The sequence below is a fragment of the Lactuca sativa genome, chromosome 3 (genome assembly GCF_002870075.4).
Source record: "Lactuca sativa cultivar Salinas chromosome 3, Lsat_Salinas_v11, whole genome shotgun sequence".
Classification (NCBI taxonomy): Eukaryota; Viridiplantae; Streptophyta; class Magnoliopsida; order Asterales; family Asteraceae; genus Lactuca; species Lactuca sativa.
The window spans coordinates 274671802-274686459 of record NC_056625.2 but is presented as its reverse complement, the minus strand read 5'-3'; the positions used below and the strand labels follow the sequence as shown (position 1 = coordinate 274686459).

The 14658-nt window shown below is 37.3% G+C and overlaps 1 non-coding gene and 1 pseudogene across 1 annotated transcript; both read right to left on the bottom strand.

The window, feature by feature from the left end:
* Positions 1-2647: 2647 nt before the first annotated feature.
* Positions 2648-2754, bottom strand: LOC111897171 (small nucleolar RNA R71). Its single transcript, XR_002852121.2, has one exon. It is a non-coding gene; the product is annotated as a small nucleolar RNA R71 (small nucleolar RNA).
* A 10165-nt stretch (positions 2755-12919) lies between these two features.
* On the bottom strand, positions 12920-13902 carry LOC111897163 (chitinase 4-like; annotated as a pseudogene).
* Between the last annotated feature and the right edge of the window lie 756 nt (positions 13903-14658).

The following is a 14658-nucleotide window of genomic DNA, read 5'->3' as shown; positions in this document are numbered from 1 at the left end:
AAAGACGTTTTTCAGGAAGCAAATGAAATCATAGGCAATCAATTTTCATTAATAGTTACATGGGAATTCATAGGCACATTGACATGTACATGGACATTCATGTACACATTGACATGTATTAAGGCATTAATAACTATACCAAATCTGCAAGAGCTCCCAATTCAAACATCTTATCTCAACACAAATGTCAACCTGCCACGTACCATGCCACATAAGCATGTTACTGGTTGTCCATCAAGTAACATTATATATTCCCGAAATTGATTAAAATAACAACTAATTTGGGCTTAATTGCTAAAAAAAACTTTAGCTTATGATATGTGCATATTTAGTTCATATTAAGTATAGATTTTTATTCATTGATTAGCTAAATTATTGCATTTTATCGACAAAAGGTACTTAAAAGTGTTTGAATTATATTTTCAGTCCAAAAATGAAGCTCGGAAGCAGAAGGAAGCCGGATAAGCGATTGAGAGATCGAGAATGGAACAAAGAAGAAAAACACCAAAAATAGCACCTACTCGGCGAGTAGGGTCGACTACTCGGTGAGTCCAAGTGAAGATTCGAGAAGATAAAGACTCGGGATCCCAGAGACTTATCACAATACGGGGACTGAGAGATGGACTCGATGAGTCGATTCGTATATATAAATAGAACTCCTCAGAACGATGAGAGGGAATTCTAGAACAATTCAGAAGAGTTTAGCTGCGATAAAGAGGTCAGAAAAACCCTAGAAGACGACGAGAGAAGCTAGAATTCAATCCCGAAGGAGAATTGAGGCAAAATTTCATCATCCCACTTAATCTTTTGTTTTGACATTATGGCTAAACAATTAGACTCTGTTTGGTTGCTGTTATTTACTTCAATTATGAGCTAAAACCTTTGGACTTCTGTTTGGGGATACAAAATTGATACTATCGTTTGATTGATTGGTAGGATTAATTCTAAGTTGGTGATTTTTGTTATTTTAGCTTGCTAAAGAACCTTGTGTGTGAATAATAATTAATTTTCTATTAATAGGAAGATAATTGATTAGCATGAACATCTATTGATTATCAATCTCATATGCTATGTGATCACTTTGCCATATGTCTAGGATTAATGAACATGAAACTAGAGTTAATAAGAAAATTGAGTAAATTCATGTGCAAGCTTGTGTGATGACCATCAACAAGAAGTTAATTAAAAGATTAAATTAATTAACTATTGCAAGTCTAAATTAACCCAAATAATTAATCTAGTAAATCTAATTGAATTAGACAACTGACCACTGTTTAAGTTAGTTTATTTGCTAAGGATTAGTATAGTGAATGCGAATCTAATCACTTGAATCGGTAACCAACAAAAGAGTTAATCCATTGCACCATTACCTTGAAATCAACCATAGGATCAATTGAGTTGAACTAAACAGAAGTTCCTTCCCAATTATTGAATCTTGTTAGTTCTTTGTTTTCTAGTTTTTAAATTAGTAATAGTTAGCAAGTTTCTAGTCTTGTAAAAGTAGAGAAAACCCCTACTTATTAATTAATTTAGATAGAATTAGTTTTTAGTTTTAATTTGGCGTTCCCTATGTTCGATACCCTACTTATTCAACTATACCACAATTGATAGGTTCACTGCCTTTGTGTGTTATTTTATAATTAAAAGTAGGTTTAAAACTAAGTGAGTTTGCACACATCAAGTTTTTGGCGTCGTTGCCGGGGAACGGTTCTAAAATTAACATTAAATTCTAATTTAATCGATCCTTTGTGTGGGATTTATCTTACACAAAGTTATTTTAAAAGGTAATTCAGTAAGTGGAATTAGTTTTAATAAAATTCCGTTGTTAGAGTAACTAGAAAAAATTTTCTGTTTTTGCCTTGAACTCGCCGAGTGCACTCGTGCTGACTCGGCGAGTACATCGCTGTTACAACTTTAATTTTTTATTTTATTTTTGTTCTTTTTACACGTTTTCTGTTTTATTTACAGTTGTTTCATGAGCCGAGGATCTGATACACCTCTGGTCCCTCCTCTCGAAGACCTGGAATCCGCACTAAGGAGGAGCAAAGGCAAAACCGTTGGAGAAACCTCTTCTTCAAAGAACTCACCACTCAAAAACCTAAAGTCCGTCTTCAGCAAGAAGAGGAGCAGCAAATCCGGAGCATCCAGTGCCTCTTTGACAATCGAAGACCCAATTCAAGAAGATATCGAGTACGAGACCAAGGAAGAAGAAGAGCCCACATACGAGCACGACTCCGAGTTTGAAGACAATTTAGCTATCACTATGGCTAATATCGATGAAGTCCCCGTGGGGGAATGGAAGAAGAGGATGCGCGATGACACCGGCCCACGACTTGTGCAGCCCGCAATTCCTACGACCGTTACTTTCGAACTAAAAGGCCATATTCTCGCCCAACTCAAGGACATCCCTTTTTATGGGAACGATCATGAAGACGCCTACAAGAACTTGGATGAAGTGAATGATGTGGCTGACTACTTCAATGTACCGAATGTCCCCCGTGAGACCCAGCTTCTTCGCATGCTTCCAGTCACGTTCAAATGAGCTGCAAAGGATTGGCTAAAGTCACTTCCTCCCAGATCGGTCACCACATGGGCCAAGATGAAAGAAGAGTTCATAGATCACTTTTGCCCGCCCTCCAAAATAACCAAGCTAAAGAAAGCCATTGCCAACTTCGAGCAACAACCCGGAGAATCTCTTTATGAAGCTTGGGAAAGGTACAAGAGCTTGTTTAGAAATTGCCCACACCATGACCTTAATAGCCAACAAGGGGTCTCCATTTTCTATGATGGAGTCAATGTCACCACAAGGCAATTGCTTGATTCTCAAGGCCCGCTCACGAAGAAGGCGCCCCCTGTAATGAAGGAGTTAATTGAAGAATTATCTAAGCACTCTAGAGAATACCAAAATCCAAGAAATGAAGTAAGTCGGGGGGTAGTGAACTCAGCAAGTGATAGCATGGCGACGGTGATAGCTAAGCTCGATAATCTAGATAGGAGGATGACAAAAATGGATCAAACAATCTATGCTATTCGGGTTGGATGTGAGAATTGTAGAGGGCCCCATCTCACAAAGGATTGTGATTTGGATGAGAATGGAAACAAAAAGGCTCAAGTATTCTATTCAAGTGGCGATCGATACGACGAAAATTGGCAGAAACTGAAGAAAGAATGGCTCCCATACGAAGAATATAAGAAGGCTAAGGATGAGAAATACAAGCAGAAAAAGAGGGGTATTATCAAAAGGAAGAACCGGTGATAGAAAAGAAAGCCTATTTGGAAGAATTGTTCACTAGATTCATAGCCGCGTCTGAAAAAAGACATAATGATCACGATGCTGCAATACACGAGACCAGAAACATGCTAAGGAATCAACAGGCATCCATTCTCAACATTGAGAAACAGCTGGGACAGCTTGCACACCAAGTGAACGAAAGAAGACCGGGTCAACTTCCGAGTAATACCAAAACTAATCCGAGAATGGAGAATGTGAGTGCAGTGACCTCCAGCAATGAAGAAATTGTCACACATGCACAGAGGATCTCCAAAAGGAAGACAGAAAAGGCAGAAGAGTCGGCTCCAGCTAAACCCGATCTGACTCGCTGAGTCCCTCTAATGGACTCGGCGAGTCCAAGCGTAAATGACAAAACTGTCATTCCCTTAAAGCCATATAATCCTCCTTTGCCATTCCCAATCAAAGCCATGCCTGTTGATAAAGTTGAAGCCTATAGAGCCTTTATGAAGCATGTTAAAGCCCTCCAAGTCAATGTGCCATTTGTAGAGACAATGCTCACAACACCCAAGTACTTCAACTTACTAAAAAGTCTCTTTGCTGCTAGGAAAGACTTGGCTGAAGAAGCGGAAATAATATTGAGTGAGTTACCCGAAAAGAAGGGCGATCCGGGGATTATTATAATTATGTGCCAGTTTGGAAACACCTTTGTCACTCAAGCGTTAACCGACTCGGGTGCAAGCATCAATCTGATGCCTTTCTCTTTCTTTAAGAAGTTGAATTTACCGGAGCCAAGACCGGTAAACATGAAGATCCATTTGGCGGACAAGACAACAATTCATCCACGTGGCCAGTGTGAGGATCTTCTCATAAAAGTTGACAAGTTCATTTTTCCAGTAGACTTTGTGGTGGTTGACATGGAAGAAGACCCCAAGACTCCAATTATTTTGGGGAGATCATTTTTAAACACCTCATGTGCTTTAATTGATGTATGTGAGTCTACACTAACGTTGAGGGTAGGTGACGAGTCCGCAATGTTTAGAGCAGTACCAGAAGCCAAGCAAGAAGAGGAAAGAAAAGAAGAGATCTCATTTATCCATTTGGATGATGAGATACTACAAAAAGAACTTGAACTCTTGCAAGAAGAAGATCCAAGCAAGTTTTTGCTACATTCTGGAGAGGATGGAGATGTTAACAAGGACTTTGAGGAAATAGGAAAGATACTAGGAGGAGCTTACTTGGAAAACACAGAGGAAATAGTGGTAAACGATCCGACTCGCCGAGTCACTCTCCTGGACTCGACGAGTCCAGTCGAAATCACCAACAACTTGGACGACATAGATCTGCTAGTTGCTAGTTCTATGCATATTTTGGACTTGGATATTTTTCATGATTCTTCAGAAGAACATACAGCAAAAAGGAGAAATGGACACGGGAGTTCAACACGCCCATATAGCATGTCTTGATGCAATTCCGCTTGAAGATAGGGTAAGCACAGAAAAAGAGGAGAAGGAAAAGGATAGGAGAGCAGAGACTGATCAACCATTTATTACCAAACCTAGAGCACAAACCTTCACAAAATATGAAGTAATTAAGTTTGAGAAAAAGGAGGTGCAAGAGAAGGTGGAAAAGAATGGGGTGAAGAAGAAAAAGAGGAGAAAGGAGGCCCAAGCAGTTGAGGATGATGCTGTGAAAAAGAAGAGTGAGGAATTAAAACGGGCTTACAAAAAGAAGATTCACGCTTACAAAACAAAGTACAAACCACAAAAGATTAGGTGTGAATTCCCGATGCTGGAAGATGACGAGACGTAGATGGGAAGGAGTCCAGCTAACGACTCCTTAAAAAGAAGCGCTTGGCGGGAGGCAACCCGTTATTTAGAGTTTGCTTTCTTTTACCTTTTTAGTTTTGTTTGAATTTTTTTTCGTTTCTTAGAATTCTCCAAATCATCGGACATGACTGCTTGAGAGTGCGTATGGACTAAGTGTGGGGTGGAATAAATTTTCTTTTCTAAATAAATAACAAAAACTTTATAATTTTTGAATTGTTTGCAAGAGACTCGCCGAGTCTGACCATGACTCGGCGAGTCCATTTAGATTTCAGAAAAAATAAGATCGCGACCAGACTCGCTGAGTCTGACCCTGACTCGATGAGTCGGTATTATTTACAGAAAAAAATAATGAAATTACTTTCACAACCGGTAACTAGGGTTTTAACCCTAAAGAAATCAGTTTCTTTTTCACAACACACTCGCCGTGCGCCTCCCTCCAACATTTTCTCTAAAGCATTCATCTTCTTCAATTCTTCTTTCATTGTTCTTCAAGTTTTTCAAGTTCTATCACTAAAGGTAACTAATTTCTTCCTATTTTCTGTTAGAAGCACGATTTTAAGATGATCTAGGGTAGTAATTTCATAGAAAACCCACTTTTGAAGAATAGTGAATTTTTATTCGATTTTTCATGAATTATGTTGTTTTGCATGACTATTCTTGCTCTAATACCTTATAGACATGCCCCTGGACAAAACCCTTGAAGTAATTTTGAGATTTCATGGTTCGATTTAGACCGAATCGCCGGCTGACTCGCGCAGTTCTTGAGACTCGCCGAGTCGTTCATGGACTCGACAAGTCGAGTCGGGGACACAGGAGTGACTGATTTTAATGATTATCTGTGTTTGCTTGGTTTTATGTTCTGTGTTGTGCAGGAAAATGTTTCACAGGGGGCAAGGTTCAAGTGGACACCAAGGAGATTTTCCTTGGTTAAATTTCCCTCAAATCGAGTCCGCTTCTACTATGACGAGGTGGAAGAAGAAATTAGCTGAAGTAAAGAAGAAAGAAATTTATGTGCCCAACAGAATTGATTGGGGTTGGTTGCAAAGCATGCGCTATGAAGAGGAGTTGGCTCCTTATCTTTTAAAGGAGTTTGTTTATGAGGGAGAGACGATGGTATGCGATGGGTGGAGCCGGATCTTCCGTATTCAAGAGCCGGTGTACCGAGAGCTTTGCCTGGAATTCTTCTCCAAGGTATCTTTTCGTGGGGGGAATGACTGCTATCACCCGACAAGTGTCAGTTTCTGTCTTGGGGGCGAGTTTCATCAGTGCTCCGTTGTTGACTTGGCTTGTCAGATGGGTATCTATGATCGGTCATTGGTGTCGACCGCTATTTTCCGTGCATTTATGGAACACTCTCACAAAGTGTTCCCCAATGGAGTGACGGGCACGGGTTGGTGGAATACGATTGCCAACAAAGTGTACATCCCGAAATCAACCCAGGAAGGAAGCATTCGGTCGCCTACACACCACCTTATCCACCGCCTTATTTCCACCACCATTAACCAAGGGAAGGATGATGACAAGGTTTCTAACCTTGATGTCTTCTACGTATGGTGCATTATGACACCCGATACTTTCTGCAATATTCCTTGGTGTTTAGCTTCATACTTGGCTGAGGGTGCGGTCAAAGACCGCAAGACATCGAAGATTAATGGTGGAATGTTTGTCACACGGCTCGCTAATTCATTTGGGTTGATGACCCGTGGCGCGTGGAACTTGATGACTGTGATTCCTACCCCTTCATTCAATCTTATTCTTTTTAGGAGGGCTAGGATCATTGAGGACTATGGTGGAGGTCATTATGCTATCCCGCATGATGATCCTGTTGTTGGTCCCGAGGCGTCGGGAAGGAGGGTCCGGTCGAGGCGAGAGCATGATGTAGAGGATGAACCGCCGGTGATTCCGGTAGACAATGATGAAGTACCAATGGATTGGTACAATGTTAAGATGAGGCGGTTACAAGATCAAATGGCGCGGGTATCAACTTTAGCAATCAATCACATATTTGACTTTTTTACCACTTCAACATTCCGCATATTGATGGTGGTAACTTCCTGTATATTCTGTCGTGGGAAGAGGTGATCAATGCGAGAAGGAGCAGTGCGAGTGGAAATGGAGCGGTGCCGGATCATGACGATGATGAGGAGGATTAGTTTCTTTGTTTTGTGTTGAACAATTTTTATCTTTGTTTTGTTTGTTCTTATTTGGCGTGTTTGGAATTTGCTTAAAACTTTTTACTGTTTGGCTTGATGTTTGATTGCCTTGATTATTTTTCAGAATTGAATTAGGAGTGCTTGCATAGAAGGGTTAGAGTTATAGAGTAAAGAGGGTTATAAAGAGTGCAAGAGAGAGTCGAGAAAGGGAAGCGTTAGAGTCAAAGTGTCGAGTTCGGTCCTTAGGGACATTAGCGAGTGAGTCCAGAAGTGAGGAGAAATTTTGAAGATTAATTAGAGGCTGGAACAAATGCAGAATATCATTTTTTTGTCCAGCAGTCTACTCATCGAGTGCACTAAACTGACTCGACGAGTTGCCTTGTAATCTCACATATTCGAAGATGTCCACGCTTATACTCGATGAGTCGCATATATGACTCGACGAGTCATTCATTTTTATACCGTCAGGACTGCTGATGAGTGTACCACTTGACCACTTATTCTTTGATATTGATTCTTGAAGATCTTACACTGTTTCCCCTATATATTTGTAGCTGCCACACGAGATTTTGATACCCAAGTCATGGATGAGTTGTTCCCATGGCTAAAGTCAAAAGAAGATGGAGCTGAAGAGAAGAGTATCAACCTATCGACTGCTACCCCAGGGGAGTTTGTTCGAATTCCCTTTCTATATATTTGCATTTTTATTATTTGCATAATATGCAATGAGGGCATTGCATAAAATAAGTGTGGGGTAGGGGGTTGGTCACATATTAGAAAATTTAAAAAAAAAACGTTGCATACCAAATATATTACTTAGGATTTAATTTAGAAAATTTTGGTAAAAGCAAATTAGGATTCTATGTTAGAATTGTGTTGATAATTGCATGAAAACCCAAATGTTTAGTTGAGCCTATATACGTTCTAGTGCATTTGTGGCTTCCTTATTCCAGTGAAATCATGGGACAAAAACACGACCCTGCTCAGCCTGAGGGATGAAATATGTTCTAGTGCATTTGTGGCTTCCTTATACCAGAACTGTATCCAGAAAAATTATTATCGTTAGCCAATAAAGGTTGAGGTTGAGCGCCCCTGCTTAAGCATGTAGGGTTTTGAGTGAAAAAAAAGTGAGGTACGTGTAAAAAAAAGAGAGAGAATTACAAGAAAATTTGAAAGAATTTTGGAGCAATCAAAGTGAAGATCAAAAGATCAAAAATTCTGAAGAAATTTAAAAGTTGAAGATACCAAAAATAAAACAATAAAGGTGGTGAACTCAAAGAGATCAAAGATCAAATTATCAAGGAAGTGAAGAATTCAAAAAAAAGCTCCATAGTGGTATCGAAAAGTTGTAATTCTAGATTATGTATGCTTGTTGCTCAAGTAAAAATACCTTGAGGGTAAGAGGTTTTCTGCGGATGGATTCGGAGGGTTGCATAAAATAAGCATAGTTCGGGGGTGAGTGGGCGAATGTTTATGAGGATTGTGAGTATTTGGAGTATGGGGGGTACGTAGGACAACTTTAGGCACAAATGTATGCGTTGCGGTCTTGGCATAATGGTTGGGTTAGATTGGAGTTGTCATATGTGATTCTAATGTTTAAAATTCAGTTTTGCTTGGGGGCAAGCAAAAGTCAAGTGTGGGGTATTTTGATATGTGCATATTTAGTTCATATTAAGTATAGATTTTTATTCATTTATTAGCTAAATTATTGCATTTTATGGACAAAAGGTACTTAAAAGTGTTTGAATTATATTTTCAGTCCAAAAATGAAGCTCGGAAGCAGAAGGAAGCAGGAGAAGCGGTTGAGAGATCCAGAATGGAACAAAGAAAAAAAACACCAAAAATAGCACCTACTCGGCGAGTCCAAGCGAAGATTCGAGAAGATAAAGACTCGGGATCCCAGAGACTTATCACAATACGGGGACTGAGAGATGGACTCGACGAGTCGCCACCTGACTCGACGAGTCGATTCGTATATATAAAGATAACTCCTCAGAACGATGAGAGGGAATTCTGGAACGATTCAGAAGAGTTTAGCTGCGATAAAGAGGTCAGAAAAACCCTAGAAGACGACGAGAGAAGCTAGAATTCAATCCCGAAGGAGAATTGAGGCAAAATTTCATCATCCCACTTAATCTTTTGTTTTGACATTATGGTTAAACAATTAGACTATGTTTGGTTGCTGTTATTTACTTCAATTATGAGCTAAAACCTTTAGACTTCTGTTTGGGGATACAAAATTGATACTATCATTTGATTGATTGGTAGGATTAATTCTAAGTTGGTGATTTTTGTTCTTTTAGCTTGCTAAAGAACCTTGTGTGTGAATAATAATTAATTTTCTGTTAATAGGAAGATAATTGATTAGCATGAACATCTATTGATTATCAATCTCATATGCTATGTGATCAATTTGCCATATGTCTAGGATTAATGAACATGAAACTAGAGTTAATGAGAAAATTGAGTAAATTCATGTGCAAGCTTGTGTGATGACCATCAACAAGAAGTTAATTAAAAGATTAAATTAATTAACTATTGCAAGTCTAAATTAACCCGAATAATTAATCCTGTAAATCTAATTGAATTAGACAACTGGCCACTGTTTAAGTTAGTTTATTTGCTAAGGATTAGTATAGTGAATGCGAATCTAATCACTTGAATCGGTAACCAACAAAAGAATTAATCCATTGCACTATTACCTTGAAATCAACCATAGGATCAATTGAGTTGAACTAAACAGAAGTTCCTTCCTAATTATTGAATCTAGTTAGTTCTTTGTTTTCTAGTTTTTAAATTAGTAATAGTTAGCAAGTTTCTAGTCTTGTAAAAACTAGAGAAAACCCCTACTTATTAATTAATTTAGATAGAATTAGTTTTTAGTTTTAATTTGTCGTTCCCTATGTTCGATACCCTACTTATTCAACTATACCACAATTGATAGGTTCACTGTCTTTGTGTGTTATTTTATAATTAAAAGTAGGTTTAAAACTAAGTGAGTTTGCACACATCAGCTTAATTGAATATAAAGTCAAAATATAAGGAATTTCATTAGTATTTTTCCTTTGGAACCGGATAAGAGATCAAGAATCGGTGAAGCTAAGTGGGTTTGGATGGATGCAGTAGGTATGCATGAACAATAAAGGTTTCCATATTAGACAAAGAAGAAGCATATTTTGGTTATGGGCAGTGATGTTGGTGGTGTCTTGAGAGGAAGGTGAAGCTTTAGGGGCAACATAGTTATGAGGAAAGGGATCATGGGGTAGGGTAGGGTTAGAATTTATATATTTTTTTTTCTTTTGGGTCAATAGTCTAAATAAAATAATACTATAAATTATTTAATAATAGTAATATTAATATTAATACCAATAAAAAAAATACAAAATTAAAGGACAATGGTCATTTTAGCAAACATAGTAGATTAAAACATACGCATGCATGTTATATGTAGGGAATAAATACATTATCCACAAAATATAACAACCATCAGTTCCAATTCTACAGTGTTCTCTAAAATTACAGTTACTTTCTATAGTTTTCTCAAAACTGGAAGAAGGAAAAGCCCTATTTGTTTTCTTTTGTAACTTACAACAACCGAGTGAGGCTTGATGCTATGTGCGATGACCATAAATTGTCCAGAAAAGTGTATTGTCACTAGTACGAAGATGTTTAATAAAGCGGTTTATTTTATTTTTTGATACGGTTATTCAACCGCTTCAAAAAATATAGCATTATAAAATAGTATTGTTTTTTGAGGCGGTTCTTAAACCGCTTTAGAAAATGTCCAAAACCGCCTCATAAAAATAGTTTCATAAATGATACTTATTTTTTAATGCTGTCCAGAACAAACTTATAAATTATACTTATTTTTTGATGTTGTCCAGAACCACCTTATAAAATATAGCTTTATAAAATAGAGTTATTGAGTTATTTTTTGATGCTGTTATTAAACAGAATACAGAAACAAAACAACAAAAAATCATAATAAATGTAAAGGCACAAACCATACAAGAGATTCAAATTATCTTAATAAAAAATCACATTATTTTCTAACATTTTCATCCTTGTATCTATTTACAAATTGATATAATAACTTCAGGTATATAAGTTGTTTAGGAAGTTAACTACAGAAGCATATTCAAGTTTTTTTTTGATATAGACGTATTCAATTTCGTTATCACTATCTTCATATGGCCCTTCTTCGGTATCTTGCAGACTTTTGGAGATGATGCCCACCTTTGACTTTGTTACCTCACTTGGGTAGGAATTCAGAAGCTAATTAAATTACAAAGTAATTTTATCAAAAGGCATACAATCCATTTAATTAAAAGGTAAATTACACAAGTTAGAAATATTATCAATACAAAGGAAAAAACTTGCCTTGATTCAATTGTTGTAGATGAAAGACATGAGATTGTTTCTTTTGTTTAGGTTTTTTCTACCTTTATATCTTCCCCTGCATAGATATATGCTCTCCTTTGAACGTCACAAGCTTCTTTCCCCAACCCCTTCTTTCTTCCACAACCTAACTTAAAATCAGAGTATCAGACATATAGATTAAGTAATTTTATGAATCAAAATTATAAATCAGAAACATACATGTCAGTCTTGACGCTGGGTTAATCGCGATGGACAAAGATGATTATAGTGGAGGTCGACTCCTCAAAGATTATTCAGATTCATCACGGGTGAGAGGACCCAAAGATGTTGGTGAGGGCGGCAGTAGTCGATGATATTAGGGTTTGTGTGGCCAAATGAAATTAGATTGAGGAAATATAAAGGGGAAGAGAAAGGCATCGCGCGGGGAATGAAATTTTGAAGGAGCTTCAGCCCGGGAACAAAAATAAAGAGGGAATTCAATCCAAAACCGCATAAAAAAATGCATTTGCTAGTGCGATTTTTAAAGTAGCATCAAAAAATGCATTTATTAATGCTTTTTAAGAAAACAGCATCAAAAAATACATTTATTATTAGTGCGGTTTTAGAAAACAGCATCAAAAAATATATTTATTAGTGCGATTTTGAAAACAGCATTAAAAAATGCATTTATTAGTGCTTTTAAAGAAAATAGTATCAAAAAATGCATTTGTTAGTGCGATTCCTTGATTTATTAATGCTAAAGTGTTTTAATGGTGCGGTCGTAGGCTAAAACCACACCAAAAAAAAAACCTCATCGCACTAAAAAATACGTTTTGTACTAGTGTGTGTATGTAGTAAACTAATATATTTCTTGCTGCCTAATCATTCTGATGAAAATTTTGTTCACATCTAAATTGCAAAACACAAATATGGCCTATACTGAGTTTGGTTTGTTACTTTAACTAGTTAAGTTATCATCCTTTAGAGTTGAGTTTGTTGCCGCCACTTTTGTTCTTGCATTTGTCAATAAAAATAACTATGCTTCCTCATCGTCATATATACATCGATCCCTAGTTAGGCAACTATTTTTTGATTATCTGATTTTGATTGCCTAACTTTGGTAATGGGATATAGTAAAATAATTTGAAATACATATGAGAACACTAACTGAATAAATCGGTTAGAGAAATTAAATTGTCTTCTACTTTCTATGCCTATAAAAATTCATACCTACTAAAATTATGATAAGTGTCACGTTCCATATTTTTTTTAACAATTGACAAATTAATTTCTCAATTCGTTATTACTACACCAACCTTCCTGGTGGCAAATATCAAATTAACAACATATGAGGAACATTTATTTTTAAACATATATAGTTACTAAAAACGACCTGAACCCACAAGTACTATAAGCTAGAGATGCTTCTGGTGGTTCGACTAGGCATGCATCGAACTAACTAACATCGAAGGTTAGGACCAGTTTGAACACCAAATTGCTTACAATATTCTATGTAGTACCCGACACGCGAATTCACCTGATCTGCATTTCGACCATTGCATTCAAGGTCTCCGTTGATAGCCCGGATTGTTGCTCCGAACCCTTGACCAACAACCGAATGAACATTCTCCATCCAAAACCATTAGGCGGTCTTGAACGAAATCATTGGGTCATTAGCCACGATATCTGGGTTCCCGAGCAAATCGGATCCGAGGCTCCTTCCAGCTGCACCATAGTTGTAGTTCCATGATATTTGAATTGGACCTCTCCCATAGTAGCCTTTGTTAGGGGCGCAAGGATATTCACTGTTCGACCTATCGCAGTAGTTCTTTGAACGACCATTTATCTCTTCTACGTAACAGAAATCTGTGCATGTAAAATGTCAAAGTTAACAAAATATTTTATTACATGTACCAGGTCAATAATATTTATCGACGTACCAACTATGCAAAAATTAAAGAAACATTAATATACTTTCCAACAATCAATGATTTTGAACTTACGACCAGTCTCATGAGTAACATGAGCAAAGAAGGCTGCGAGTTCTCGCTTTGAATCATCCAACGACCCGGATCTAGCAAAGTCCGGGTAGTCTCTGATGGCTCTAAGAAACGCCACACGTGTGTAGAAACTTCTTCCACGACAGTTATTCGGAGACTTGGCCATAATTCCATAAAAGAAATCATAGGTCACTATGTTAACTCTGTTTACACCATTATTCTGGGAAACAACTGGCTCCGGGATGAGGATTCCGGCAAGAAATAGTACGGTAAGGAGGAGGGTTGAGAGGGTTGTTTTCATTTTGTTTTTGTCACGTTTGAAAGTAGAAGGATGGAGAGGGATATTTATAAGGTAAATGTCTCATCCAAAGTCTCCCATTATTTATTGAGTTTCTAACGAAAAGCTTGTGTATTTAAAAAGTATTTTAAAAAAAAATAACAAAAAAAAACAAACAAACAAACAAACAGGACTCATCGTCTCCTTCAGTACGTGCTACTCATCGATTACCAGTTTCTCTCACGTCGTGTATTGGATTGTAAAAACGCAACGAGTCTATAAGAGGACGAGATTACTGGTTTCTCTTTCGGTTGTCGGGGTTAATTTTTTTTAAACTACAAGTATTTGGTAATTACTTTAGCAATTCCTATGGTGAGGTTAAAAACTCGTTATTTATTTGGGTTTATTTTTCTTAGATAATATGATTACCTGAATATTTAGTGGTCGAAATTTCGTTATTTATCCAAGTCAAGTCGTCATAAAAACCAAATGAAAATATGTCGATCCAATGTACATATAATAAGATATCTAGTGATGGTATAGACTATACCGTATAGTGACTTTAATTATTATTGGTCCCATACTGATAGTAAACCCCTCTAAATTAATCACTCATGCACCGAATTTAATAGTTGACCTATACACGGATGTAACCAGTGGCGGAGTCAATGAAGAAGAAGTCACCCCACTTAAAAGTGATTCCCACCATGTGTATATATGTTAACAGAATAATTTTTTTTTAGTGAATAATGAAATTTGGTCCCCACTAGAGTCACAGCCATTTGAGACCACATTTTGAGTCTTTGCATCT